This window comes from Protopterus annectens, chromosome 7.part0 (genome assembly GCF_019279795.1).
Source record: "Protopterus annectens isolate FY-2018-M chromosome 7.part0, PAN1.0, whole genome shotgun sequence".
NCBI lineage: Eukaryota > Metazoa > Chordata > Ceratodontiformes > Protopteridae > Protopterus > Protopterus annectens.
This window is the reverse complement of record NC_056739.1, coordinates 1,211,655,830-1,211,671,597: the sequence shown is the minus strand read 5'-3', so window position 1 is coordinate 1,211,671,597 and position 15,768 is coordinate 1,211,655,830.

The following is a 15,768-nucleotide window of genomic DNA, read 5'->3' as shown; positions in this document are numbered from 1 at the left end:
ACAAAAGTATGTGACAAAATTATCCTCCTCCACAAAGGTTGACCACAAGGCATTGTGTAGTTACATGTGTAACCTAAGAGGAAAGGCGCAGATTGTAGGTGAACTAGTACTTAATGATACCACATATAATGAGCCTGTAGTCATAGCTAACCAGTTGTCTGACAGGTTTTTGTGATAACTTCACTCCCCTTTCCCCATCACATGTGCCACATGACATCCCTACAACCTGTCCCATACCTTCTATATCTACAAAGCAGGTTGTAAATGGCCTCTCTAAGGAGGAAACACAGCACCTATTGGACCTGCTAACATCCCAGGCTGTGTCCTACATGGGATCCCACAAGGATTACTACCACCATTGGGAACTCCTTACAATCATAGTGTAACTACTGGCTGCATCCCAGCTGACTGGAAAATGGCAACTAGTATCCCCTTGCACAGATGTGGTTCATCCACCATGGGAAATATAGACCTATTAGCCTGAGTAGCCATATCTGTAAGCCCATGGGGCAAATCATCATGGACTTAATCAGCAAACATATATGTAATCTACACACAGTTAATCCCACACAGTTTGGATGTCTGAAAGGAAGATCATTCCTGTTAAACCTGGTGAACACATATGAGGTGGTCACCAAGGAGCTGGATGAGGGGATATCTGTGCATACAACCCCCTGGACTTAACCAAAACATGTGACACTATCTCCCAGTCAGGCATCATTGACAAAATCACCCAAGTAGGCATCAACAGTATTATCATTAGAGGGGGCACTAAGTGGCTCACTGATAGAACTTATACTCAAAATAGGGGAATCCACCTCCAATAGCTGATTTAACTAGTGGTGTTCCAGAGGGCTCAGTCCTGGTTCCTCTACTGCTTGGATATATAACCAATATATAACTGCTTATATAACTGCTTGGGCATATAACCAAAGTACAAGCACATAATGAATGCCTGTGGCTGATAAGGTTTGCTGATGCATGCAAACTGGAAGAGGGCATACAATCTCCCAGTTATGTCAATCTCCTACAACATGCTCCTCATGAACAAATGCTTGTTGACATACTCATGGTCATAAACTCCATGCAAATATGCATGCAGTATCATTTCCATCAGTAACACCAGTGTTTCTGGTAAGTAGCACATCTGTAGCAGCACCTGATGTACATACTCAGAGGTGATAGACCTGGGCACACAGGCCTGGCCACACAGGTTTACACCTATTTTACCATAGATCACCATGTCTACACAGGGGTAAGAAGGGAATTATTTCATGCTCCTGTCATAACTGAGGGCACTGTCACCCAAAAATCATGTAGTTACAGCCTCTGTGTACTCTTCCCTCTGCATGCCAATATATGAGTGCAATGGCCATTTTGTCATGTACCTTTCCAAGCACCAGTGGCTATTGCACACAACACAAAGGCTCATCACAAGGGAACTTCAAATCTCCAGTATCTGTCCTATGGGGATCATCTGTAATAACTGTCATTGTAGCCTGTGTCATACAGACTACTCAGAAGTGATTTCTGCCTTGCATACAGGGCAATGTCTGACCATGCTTTATTGGAAATGCTGCATATCTGTAGGTGGAATTGCTACATGAAGTACTCGCTGTAAGGACATAACCTGGTATGTGACATTACATCTACATGTTGGTGGGGGAGATATGTCTGCCAGACTTTAACAAACCTTTGCAGCAGACTCCAATGTAATGGCAAACAGCACATCTCATTGGCCCTCTTTAGATGTAATCTGTATGATTAGCTGGATGACCATCATTTCACCACATGGCTTCTGCCTGTGTCCCTCATGGACAGGGGCAATATGTGCTGATCATGTAAATAAGGGTAAGAACTTGTCTATGATTGAAAGGGCCCTGGGGCCAATAGGCTAGTAAAGTCCAATGATCCTATGATCCTGTATGCTGATGTAAAAATGCTCTAACATCCACACACACACAAACCTGGCTACAGTAAGAACAGTACCACTACCAATTAATGTTTACTGAACACTGTACAGCACACACACACACACACACACACACACACACACACACACACACACACACACACACACACACACACACACACCAGGTTGGCTGCAATGACATTAGAACCCCTCCCACTCTAATGGTACACACTACAGATCAGAGTACTAAATGCACACAACACAGGTCAAGTCTGTTAGTAATATCTCTTTGGGTAATGTTTTGCTAAATGACATCATCAGGTCTTATGGTCAGGAGTTTGGAGGCCCACGTCATCTGCTACAACCAAAATACTGCAAAACCCTACCCTTCTTCTAAGTCAGTGTGGTGATCATATTTATTTTGTAGGGAAATGTGCACAGACACACACACACACACACACACACACACACACACACACACACACACACACACACACACACACACACACACACACACACACCAAGTGGCCTGGAGTGAGATTAGAACCCCTACTTACTTAGTCGTGCACACTTCAGATCACAGTACTTATCCCACATGCACGGCTGAAGTACTGATCGCACATGCCATAGCTGAAGTCTGACATTAGACTGCCAGTTGGTAGTCTTAAGGTACATAACATCAGCAGGCCTTGTGGAAAACAGGAGTTTGGAGGCTGGCATCAACTGCAAGGGCCAAAAAGTGCAGAACCACTGCAGTTCAGTAGTCAATGTGAGATTCTCAGTAGTTCTGCAGGGAAATGTACACACATATACAGAAACACACCAAGTGGCTTCGAGTGAGATTAGAACCTCTACCTATCTAGTCTTACATACTACAGATTACAGTATTTATCGCATGCACCACGGCTGGTTTGTTTACACATGACTGCAAGCAAATTACTTGTGGAGTACATAAACTAGGCTTGTGTTGAAAAGCATGTGTGGCCTGCAGAGTGACATTGCTTCTTCCTGTTATCTGTATCTAGTAGCCTAGCAGTCAGATAACTGTTTTTTATCCTAGCTATGTGGCTACAGTGACCACTTTGGCCATATGTGGCTGTTTGCATTTGGATGAGCAAGCATGTGGGCAAAAACAATGTGCCCTGTCAATGCGTGCGTAGATATTATAAATTACACCACCTGTTCACCTGTTGGTGTATGTGTGGTGACATCCAGCAGGCACAGAAAGCTGTAAGTAAGGGCATTATCTACTGGTGAGCCCTTACTTGTGGTCCTTTGAGTAACAGTATATATGTGTCATAGAGCAGCTTTAATCACCATTATCAGGGTATGTAGGACAATACACACACACACACACACACACACACACACACACACACACATACACACACATATAAACATATATATTTATGTATACAACAGAGACGTATATATAAAAGGTGTTTTTGTGTGTGTGTGTGTGTGTGTGTGTGTATGCTATATATATATATATATATATATATATGTGTGTGTGTGTGTGTGTGTGTGTGTGTGTTATGTAGATACATGGGGAGAGACACAGATGTATGTGTATATACATATAGAGATAGATATATATCTATGGTTCATAGGCTCATAGGAAGGTACTAGGCTATCTACCCGAGGGCATTTATAAGCCTAGTCAGAGTGTGTCGGCTTTCACCACCCCATTGATTAATTAACTGAGCCTCTGTCAAGCAAAGCCAATGAAGTAATCCCAGGGGTGTATTTTCTGTTACCCATCCACTCGTCAAGGTTTCTCTTGAAGAGTGTTAGTGAGGGGCTCTGCCTAAAGTAGTTAGGAATTTTGTTCCAAAGCATGGGGAGTCTCTGTGACAGGAATCTATCCCTCCAGCATGTTCTATTTATTGTTGTGTCGAGGTTTAGCTCACTAGAGCGCATGGCTCGCAGTAACTTGGATTTCTTTAGGTGGAGCATGCCCATTAATTTTGAGTTGGACATGGCTTTGTAAGTCAGGCAGAGATCACCTCTGAGTAAACGATATGCCACTGAGTACAGCCGGAGTTTTTTCAGTTGGTCTGCATGGGACATATGGTTGAGGCCAGTAATCCTCTCGGTGAGATACTTTTGTGGTCTTTCCAGCTGTTGGAAGTGACTTGTGAGGTACATCCCAAATGGGGCATTGTACTTTATGATGGGTCTGATGAGTAACGAGTAGAGGGGCACTATAACCTCTTTATTTCTAGATGTGAACCCGTTAGTAATTAGATGGGCCACATAGAAGGATTTCCTAACTACTTTGGCAATATGATTGTCAAAGGAGAGATTACTACCTGGGTCCTCAGATCTCTTATTACCTCTGCTGTATTAAGGGGGCTGTCACCTATGTGGTAATTTGTGGGTATTTTGTTTTTCCCAAATGGGATGACTATGCATTTTTTGGCATTTAGCTTGAGGCCATGACTTTGACACCAGGCGTCCATCTCAGTAAGGCCTTTTTGGAGGATGTCCATGTCAGATGGAGAGTAAATTATGGATCCCAGTTTGCAGACATCGGCGAACTTGGTTAGCCATAGTCCTTGTGTGTTTGCCTGAGAAATATATGCTGAACAGTAGGGGTCCCAGGACTGAGCCTTGTGGGACGCCACTTTTGACTGGTTTAGAGTTGGACCTGGAACCTGCTATTCTTACCACGTGAGTTCTGTCTGTAAGCCAGTTGGCAACCCATCTTGTGACGTAGGGATTTATGTTCAGGCTGGTGAGTTTTTCTGTAATACCCGAGTGGGGAATGGTGTCAAAAGCCTTGGCGAGGTCAAGGTAGGCTGTGTGAACCACCTTTCCCTCGTCTATGGCCTTGGTGACTGTCTCAAAGAAGTCAACCAGGTTTAGTAGGCATGATCTGACCTTAACAAAGCTGAACTGGGTCAGGTTAAGTGTTTGGAGGTTCCCAATGTCTTTGTTAATGAGTTCCATGATGATGCGCTCCATAGCCTTGCAGACCAGGCTAGTCAGGCTTATGGGATGATAGTTACCAGGGTCAGTTGTGGCCCCTCCTTTGTGGAGAGGAATAACCATTGCTGTGTGCCATTCTATGGGCACATAGCCTGTGGAGAGGCTGAGGTTGAACAGCATGTTTAGGTGGGGGGTTAGTTTGTTCTGTAGTTCATGCAAGACGCATCCTGGGACACCATCTGGCCCCACTGATGCTGTGTTTTTGGCTTTTGAAAGGGCTGTTTTCACCTGTGCGTCTGTGATTTCCAGGACGCTACACTTTTCTGGTATTGTTGTGGGCCATTTTGGAGGTGAGAGGGGGTTGAAGTTTGCACTGAATCTATCTGCCAAGATGTTGGCAATATCAGTAGGTTCAGTATATTTTGTGCTATTTTGCACTAGCTCAGAGCATATCTGCAGTTGCCACTTAGTGGTGAGTGAGAGATTGTGACAGACAGATATGTATACATATATTTATGTATCTACAGACATGTCTATATATAAAAAGTCATTTTGAGTGAGGAGCAACAGAATTGCATTCAGGTTAACTACGTGTATGAGCATGCCAGTGGGATTTTCGCTAGTTATAACATGACTTCAAAGCACATTTACCTGTACTCCAGTCAGGGATTTTGTGTGTTACACAAAATGACATTTGTCCCTGTTTCTGCACTGCTGCACTTTACTCACATTGGCTACGACTTTCTAAAGTTGTCTGATGTAATTAATATGTGACAAAGGTTAATAATATTACCCAACACATAAACTGACAAGCTGTGAAATGCAATGTTCTAATACCTCACACCCAAAAGAAGTGGATACTTCCAGATTAGAACCTTGAATACCATCACACTAGTTAATTGCCATAGTTCTTCGAGGCACAGAAGCTGCTTGACAGACAGGGGTCATTCATCACGCAATCAACTGCATAAATATTATTCCTGCATTAAGTAAGATATACAATGTATGATCCATTGCTATGTTACTGTCCTGAGACTGCCTGGAATGCTGATATACCTTTGATGAGTTACTGTTACAGCATTTACAAAGGAACACAGCTGTGTTGGAGGTTGGGGAACAACACCACATGTTCTGCTGAGATACACAATAATCTGACTATCATGTAACCCCACTGTTTAACATCTCCCTTGACTGATGTACCAGTAATCTGTTTTAATAGGACTGCATGACTATTCCATACATGAGGCCTAGTGAATAGTAATGGAAACATGATGGTGGAATGGGTATCTGTAGTCCCATATCAATGTTAGTTCTGTCCAAGTAGCCCCACTGTATTTACTTGCATAATGTACCAGATCCATACATACAATGCCATATCATAATAATCCTTATGAGTACTGTGTAGGTTATGGACTTACCTTGCAAATGCAGCAGGTGGCACAACTGTAGTTCAGGGCTGACTCTGTCAGATTCAAGCAGTACACAGCCAATACATGGCTAGGTACAGGATGCGTGGGTTGCCTGCCATCTATTTTAATTTCTGTATGTGAGTAGGAGTATGGTGTCAGTCCCTAGGTTGTCAGTGAATGTCCTATGCATTGTCTCTTAGTCATAGTTTTAGGTGACTCTATAGTCAGGCACACTGATGTCCCACTCACCAGGCTAAACAAGGAGAAGGTTACTGTCAGCTGCCTGTCGGGTGCCAGGATCCACCACATAACCCACACACTGAAGTCACTCTACAAGTACAAATATGACTCTGTCATTGTCCATGTTGGTGTGAACGACCTGAGATGTACCTCCCTGGACTACATGAAAAGAGATATGGAAGAGCTCTCCGATCTTGTAGCCCAGGCATGTATGACCCTAGCCCTGAGTAGCATCCTGCCATCGCCCAGAATGATACCGCAGTACAAGGACAAAATTATTGACTTCAATAATTGGCTAATCTTCTGGTGTCATTCTAAGGGGATCCAGTATCTGGCTGCCTGGGACAACATGGTTGACAGACAATGATGCTTTGCCAGAGATGGCCTGCCCCTGTTGCCCCTGGGATTCTGGATATTGGTTAAGGGTCTTCCCACCCCTCTAGTGCCTTTTTTAGGCAAGGTTCAAATGATGAATTCACCACCATAACAGGAACAGGCAAGCAAAAACTGAGGGTAATGCTACTCAATGCTGGAAGTCTAAATCTCAAAATGCACTCACTCGAGGCACTCCTTAAAATGGAGAACATTGATATCTGTGCAGTGACTGAGACCTGGTTCAAGGCTTTAGAGACCACCCCTGCATTACCAGGCTATAACTCATGCCACACTTTTCAACCATCTAACCTGGACCAGAACACCAAAGGCATCTGTGTGTCCATATTCATTAAGGATATCCACACCTCCAGGCTAGCTGTGCAGCATAATGCATCTGAGGTTATCCAAGTGCAACTAACTCTGGGCAAAACTGCAATCCAAACAGTAGCTTGCTACAGATCCCCCACCATGCCCCAGGATTCCCACTCCTCATTTCTTGATATACTGGAAAATATTAGGGTTCAACCAAACACCCTAATAATGGGTGATTTCAACTACCCCACCATTAACTGGGAAAACTACTCATGTACCAACTCCTTCGCTCAACACTTTCTGGAATTCATAAATTCCAATGCCCTGGATCAACTTGTCCACACCCCACCAGGGGCAACAATATCCTAGACTTAGTCATTGCCAACATGAGTGACTGGTGTTCCACACCTGAAGTCAATTCCTCGTTGATCAGATCTGACCATAAGCTAATCACCCTAGATATCCACATCCCACCCCCACCCGCCATTAAGGAAACCATAGTAAAAAATTTCTCCAAAGCTAACTTCATGCTTCTTAAGATAGAAGTGGCGAACTTCATGACACCCATGCAGATGGACAATACAGTTATGACTGCTGAATCCTACACAAATGCACTCTATAAGCACTTACACAAGTGCATGGATTGTGCTATCCCAAATAGAACCAAGATGCTATCCTCCAAAAAAAAGAAGCCAGTCTGGTGGTCCCCTGCCATAACAAACTCTACAACAGAAGGAAGAAACTGTTGCAAAAGAGAGCAAAATCCCATGAGTGGAGGAGATCCCTGGTCAGCCTCAGTAAGAAGCTGAGATCCCTTATAAGATCCTCCAAAGCTAGGTATGAAAACAAAATCACCATTGATTCTAAGGGCAACCACAAAGCATTATATAGCTATGTCAGGAATCTCAAAGGCAACACCCAGATCTGCTCTGAGTTACAGCACAATGGCACGAAAATTACAGAACCAACTGATATTGCCAACATCCTGGCAGATAGGTTCAGTGCTAACTTTACCCCCTCTCACCCCCTAAAGGGCCCATATCTATACAGGAAAAATGAAGAGTCCCTGTAATTACACCTATGCAGGTAAAAGCTGCACTCTCTAAAACCAAAAACACAACATCCATGGGACAGGACAACATCCCAGGCTGCATATTACATGAACTTCAAAATGATCTGGCTCCCCACCTAAGCACCATGTTCAATCATAGTCTCACATCAGGCTTTGTGCCAACTGAATGGTGCACAGCAACAGTTATCCCACTTCACAAAGGGGGAGCCACCACTGATCCTAGGAACTATCGCCCTATTAGCCCAATGAGCCTGGTCTGCAAGGCCATAGAACATATCATCATGGAACTTATAAACAAAGACATTGGTAACCTCCAAACTCTGGACGTCACCCAGTTCAGGTTTGTGAAAGGCAGATCATGCCTTCTAAACCTGATAGACTTCTTTGAGGCAGTCACCAAAGTCGTAGACGAGGGTAAGGTAGTTCACACAGCCTATCTGGACCTCGCCAAGGCTTTCAACACCATTCCCCATTCTGGAATTATAGCTAAACTCACTAAACTAGGTATAAATCCCTACTTCACAAGATGGGTTGCCAACTGGCTCACTAACAGAACCCATACTGAAAAAGTTGCAGACTCCAAATCTGACTTCAAACCAGTGACAAGTGGAGTACCACAGGGTTCAGTCCTGGGACCTCTCCTGTTTGGTATCTACTTCTCTGTAGTACAGCTAACACAGAAGGCCTCTGGCTAACAAAGTTCACAGATGACTGCAAACTAGGAGCCATAGTCAAGTCCATAAAATGATGTGGACATCCTACAGAAGGGCCTCACTGAGACAGATGCCTGGTGTCAGAGGCATGGCCTCAAGCTCAATGCCAAAAAGTGCATTGTCATCACCTTTGTTAAAAACTCTGTACCCATGAACTACCACATAAACGGCAGTCTACTTAATGCTGAATGTGTGATAAAAGGCCTTGTGACCCATGTGGACAGTAGTCTCTTCTTTGATAATCACACTGCCACAGTAGTCAGTAAATCCTTCTATGTGGCACACCTCATCACAAAAGGGTTCTCATCCAGGAAAAAAAAGGTCATTGTTCCCCTCTACTTGGCACTCATTAAACCCATTATAGAGTACAACACCCCTTTTGGAATGTACCTCACAAGATATCTGCAGCAGCTGGAAAGGCCACAGAAGTACCTCACAAAGAGGATTATTGGCCTCAAACAGATGCCCTACACTGACAGTCTCAAAAAACTCCAGTTTTACTCTGTAGCATATCACCTACTCTGAGGAGATCTCTGCCTAGCATATAAAGCTATGTTAAACCCAGAGCTGTTGGACATGCTACACCTAAAGAAATCCCAATCTCTCCAAGCTACATGCTCTAGGGACCTAAACCTTGTCACCACAATAAACAGAACATGCTGGAGGGATATATTCCTGTCCCAGAGACATCCTATACTCTGGAACAAGCTACCCATCTATGTCAAGCAAAGTTTCTCATTAGCACTCTTCAAGAAAAATCTTGATGAGTGGATGGGAAATAGGAAATACACTCCGGGGATCACTTCTGTGGCTCTGCTCGACAGGGGCACAGGAACTTAACTTTCTTGGGTGGCGTAAGCTAGGGAACCTTATTTGCTAGGCTTACTTAGGCCCTTGGGCCTATAGCCTAGTACCTTCCTATGAATCTATGAACCTAAGCCAAGGCATACTGAGCATGCCTACATCTGCCTTTAGGGACATCAGCAGGGTTTCCTCCTCTGAGTCCTCCTGTGACTGTGGCTGTGGTGACTTAGGCACTGGTAGGAGGCTGTGTATCTCTTCCCTTTGCTCGTCCTGCTGCAGCTGTTTCCACAGGGTCAGATTGTGTAGCATAGCACATACTGTGAATATATGTGCACATGTGGCTGGATAATACTGCAGGTCTCCACCAGATATATCTAGGCATAGGACCTCTGACTTCAGAAGCCCAAACACACTCTCTAGGATGTTCCTAGTTTGTGCATGTGCCTCATTATGGTGTTCTTCTGTGGGTGTGTGTGCATTTCTGATGGCTGTCATCATCCATGGTTCCAGGGTGTAGCCAGCATCCGCCAATAAATGGCCATGTGGGATGTCCCCCCAGCAAACATCTAATACAGCTGTGAAGTGTGCCAGATATGGGAGTTGTGATAACTGCCAGGGCTGCCAGCACACACATTCAGGATAATCCCCTGAGCATTGCACACAACTTGGCAGTTGGAGTGATACCCCTTGCGGTTAAAGTAGATTTTACCCTGCTCGCCAGGTGGTGCCTTGATGTGTACATGACTGCAATCTATGGCACCCAGTACCTCAGGGTACTATGCTACATGGTAGAACTTTTGCATATTGCTGGCCTTCACCTCAGGGGAGAGAGGAAAAGATATATGCTCACTTGCATGCGGTAGCATAGCATCCAGGAACTGGTGTAGTATCCTGAATTCAGATGCCTGTGACACCCCCATCATTTCCCCAGTTGGTCTTTGAAAAGTACCTGTAGCTAGTATCCTAAGGGCTACACATACTTTTGTTTCCACTGGGATGGGCTCCCCTCTGTTGGCTCTAGCTCGGAGTTGAAGATGGCAGAGCTCTGTGAGTTATTGTAATATGTCCCTATCTACCCTGTAGAAGTCTACAATCTCCAGTTTATATCGTTCCTGGAAGGTTACCCTGGGCCTGAATACTCTTCTCCTTCTCAGCCTAGACTTATTGTCAGCAGCACCAGCAGCATTGACTTCAGCATCTAGCACATACATATATAGCAGACTTGCAGCAGCCCCTAGCCTTATGTCAGTTAAAATTCCCAAGTTTGTACTCCGATGTTCCATAGCATTTAGGGAAAATCAGACTGTAGGGTGTATGCATACTTTATACAAGTCTGCTGTAGAACCAGCATGTGTGATTGGCTAATTATTATGTATTTCACCTGCCTAAAATGTAATTAACTTAATTTAATTGCCCTACTTTAGTACGCCGTGCAGCATAGCTTATACACAATAATAAATATTCACTGGCTATATCTCCCTTCCATTCATTGCTGCCTACATCATCACTGTCACGTGGGTAGTGTGCCACATGATCACAATGAGCTATGCAGCATTCCATGCAGCATAGCTTAGACAAAAGTCAAAATCAATGTTTTGTTTGTCTTTTCGGCTTTTCCCGGTTTGGGGTCGCCACAGCGGAGCTCCAGTCCGCTAATTATTGGCAGTCAATTTTTATGGTGCCGAGTTGCCAGCCTGACGCCCAACCTTCAGCGAAGGCACACCCATTCACGCATGTTTTTCGAATTCCACTCGACCACAGGGAGGACATGTACACTCCACACAGAAGGCACTCCAGCTGAGAATCGAACAGGAGAACCTCTTGCTGTGAGGCAACAATGCTACCGCTGCACCACTGTGGCTTCCTGAATATATACGGTTTTAATTATTTGCTGCCTACATCATCACTGTCGCCTGAGTGGTCTTTCCGTTTGAACATACTCAGCTATGTGGCACACAACGCAAACATGTGCACTGGGAATTAAAAAATGCTAAAAGTAATGGGACACACCCCCTGCTGGCATCCACATCCAGTGAAAGTATCAACATGGTGTGGGAGCCTAGAAGTGAATATGCGGACAAGCTTAATCCTTTTTGCTATTCAAGACATCCACCTCATTTGCATACATATCTGTGATGACAAACTACATGGTTCATAGCCATATGAACTGGGCAATAGCACCAATGCACTATTGTATGAACCCAATGCAATGTCCTATAAAACATTTCTGACATACATTATAAAATGCATTTTTTTTCCTCTTTTTTTTCTATTAAGCATGTTTGTGCACTGCAGAGCATGGTGCAAACATGCCCAGGTTATTAAAATCAAATTATGATTAATTTAACTTATTCCCTACTTCTTTCTGACATCCACAGTATTACTTTTGTATATATCTGTATGTGGTATAACATTTTCAGGGGAAGTATGTCTATATTTCTGGTGTTTTACATCCCCTTTTGTCTGTGTAGACTCCTGTACATGGAAAAATTCCACATACACTATGGACACTGACACGGAGTCTACACAGATGCCTTTCTGCTTGTTGGATTGCTCAACCTGCCTCATTTGCATAAGATTTGCTTACTTATCAGGTAATTTGCTTTCCTTGGAATTTTCCCTGTTTGCGCATGCGTGCATGCCACTAAGCGGCGCTTACTGAATCTAAAATTTTTCGCGTTTGTGTATGCATCGCGCCTTGATGCGTACACAAAAAAAAAATTTGTGTAGGCTTTACGCAGGATTTTTTTGAACTATAGTCCTAATGAACAGAAACATGATGGCAAGTAGGTAATCACATCTGTATATAATAACGTAAACTATTAATGAAATAAAATGGGCCATTTTACCTTGCCTGGACATGAGGAAATAGCAGAAATGCATGTAATAATTGAAACTTGGAAGCAGAAGACCATGGAAAATCATTTGAACTTTACAAAACATTTTATTTTAATAATGGAGGATATTACCTGCTCTCAAATACAGTTGTAGGAATATAATCAATGAAATGAAAGTGTTATTAAAAGATGTGACTACTAAAAAAAGTGTATTTTTTCCAGACCAGATCACAACACACCACATTTACCAAAAAAAATATATATGTTCTTATTTTAGATGATTTTGGAAGTTGGTTGTATGCGATAATACACTGATAAAAGGATATATCCTTTTTTGTATGCACACACAAAGTAGAATTATATGGGTTTACTGGATATGGCAGCGGATGATTCTGAATAGAACTGTTGCTCTTTCACATAAAGATAAGCCAAATGAGGCAATTCAGTTATCTTAATAAGGATGGCACCTGTCACAGTTCACAATTTTTTTGCTCAAGAATCAGGAACAAAGCCAAACATGGTTGGAGGTGGTAAAGGCCCAAAATATGGGAAAAAATTCCAATAATACTCTAATTTACTTAAAAACATAATAGAACATGCTTTGCATCAACATGTACTTTATGTAAAATAATTAGCATGAAAATCAAATTTCTGGCAGCACTGACTGTCTGTAATCCTCAGTGATTTACCAAGAAATAACTTTATCCGGGAAAGGATAAAAATATGAGGCAAAATCAAAGATGTTCTACAAAATCCTGGACTGCTGAGAGTTTGTTCCCTGGCTGCCTTTTGTTAGAGATGTTCCCAGATATGCCCCACAGGAGGAGGCCCTACAGCAGACTGAGAAGAACATGTTAGAAGAGCTGCATGTCTCAGCTCGTCTGGCATTTCTTGGGACCTCCAAGATGAACTGAAATTTGTGGATGGGGAAAATAAAGTTTAAGCTTCCATTTTATTGATTTGCTGCCAGTGATACCCATACTAGGAAAAGTTGAAAGAAATCAAAGTGAAAGTGATGAAACCGAGCTTCCGGTTTTTAAGGATTACCATACTTCAGCATTTATCTGTCAAGAATCATTAATCATTCTCACCAGTATGCCTTAGATATATCTCAAACTAAAAAGTTACTGCTTACATAAATATGAGATATAGAGGCAAAGATTATGAACCAAGTATTCACATGCTAAATCAATCTGAATCTGAGAATAAAAGATTGTTAGTCTCATTGTTTTTTCTCAGTACCAGTTGCTTCAGCTGGCTTTCTTAATGAAATTATCTGTACACTTATGACCAGTAGGTAGAAAATCATCTGAATGGTGCCAGTTTTTGTCCTGCTAGCAACAAAACCGCTTAAAGCATATAATGCTCTTATTACTTAAGCAACGATCGTAAAGCAGATCTGCATCAGAAGAAGTCTAGCTGTGAAGTGAATAATTTATTTGTTTGTACATCGGTTTATATTCTATGCTTTTCTTCAAAAAATGAGTATTAAGTTTGTGGCTTGTAGGGCTGTTCCAAACTACATACTGTGATATGTTTACTCTAACAGTGACTACTTAATGTTGTATGTGTTTATTCCACATATAGCTGTGCAGAAACTTCCAGCATAAGGCTTTTTCATTAGTAAAGAATCTGTTTTCACCAAACAAATAAAACTCCTATTAATATTATATATTCTAGACAGAAACCTACTCAAAAGTTCATAGCCAAATACTGTGAAGCAGAGAATGTTTCCTTGTTTCTTTAGCACCCTTTCATTTCAGACTGAGTTGTTTGTGTCATAGATATGAATATATTTGGCAGTATTTAGCTCAGAATGAATCACTAACCCTTTCAAAGTCAAAGCATCATGTCACTGAGGAGATCATATACAGATACTATTCAGATCTTTCTTTTGATGTCTCTTGCAGACATCTGTCTTAGACACATATGTCTTAGATGTAAGTGGTGTAAAGTGTAACAATAGTGGCATAATCAGAGAGTGCACTTTGGCACTTGATATTATGCAATGTCAGATACAGTCAAAACATTTAGTGAGACAAATTATTTTTCATTTCAGATTCATTTTTTTTAATAAATAATCAAAACTATATGTTCAGGATCCTATTATGGGAGTAGATATTATGGGTCTATATTACATTACCGAAATGCAATTCCGGCGAACACTTATCCATCGACCCCTAATCAGTGAAACAATTCACTGAATGTAATAAGGGCAAAGACACAGTTGGCCAACAACAGATCTTTGCCCTTTTCTCCACTGTAGTGCGATCTTAGAGTTGGTATATATAGTTGGGGGGGGGGGGGTGGAGGGAGAAGCCTACAACTTAGGTGGGTCCGATTTCACATAGATGTTGGTAAGTTGTGCTGCAGGCAAGTATTTCCTTGCCCTTATTAACTTCAGTGAATTGTTTCACTGAATAGGTGCCAATGGACAGGTGTTTGCCGGAACTGCATTTTGGCTATGTAATATAGGCCTGATATTACATGTGGATTTACTTCTACTTTAAATTTTGGATTTTCTTCATTAGTATCATTGTGGAAATCCCACACCTCCGGGCCTTGGATCGATGTGTGATGCAGCAGTGTAGTAGTAATGAAAACTGCCTCTGCATTATATTCCTGTCCCCTGTCAGATCTCCTTAAGGAGAGAACCGTGGAATAATGAAGGTGTGGTGATAAGTAATGAAGGTTGGAGTGCGGTCCCCAATCTATTTCCAAAGAGCATTGTAAAACATTTTTGTTCCAGCGTACCAAGCACATACTGGTTACTTTGTGATCTAGCCATTCATTATGAAACAGAATTAACCAGTAGAAACACTGTTATAATGCTTATGAGCCCGGTATATATAAAGATGGTGACAGCTTTGACTAAGTATGTAAGCCCCCCCCCCCCCCCATTCTGTAGTGTTAGCTGTGACAGATACATTCCGAGACTGTTCCTCTGGATCAGTGACAGTAGTGCTTTTAGGCAGACACAACTGCTGACACTTGTCAGTATGTATAGAATGCTGGGTAACTTACCTACATGCAATTGATAAACAGCAGCACTGATCCAGCCATGCTCCAAGCTGTCAATGGACTTACATCTGGTGGATGTGGGAGAGTGACCAGTCAAGCACTGATATGCCTACCTCTTACAGAATAGGAAAAATTAAGTGGA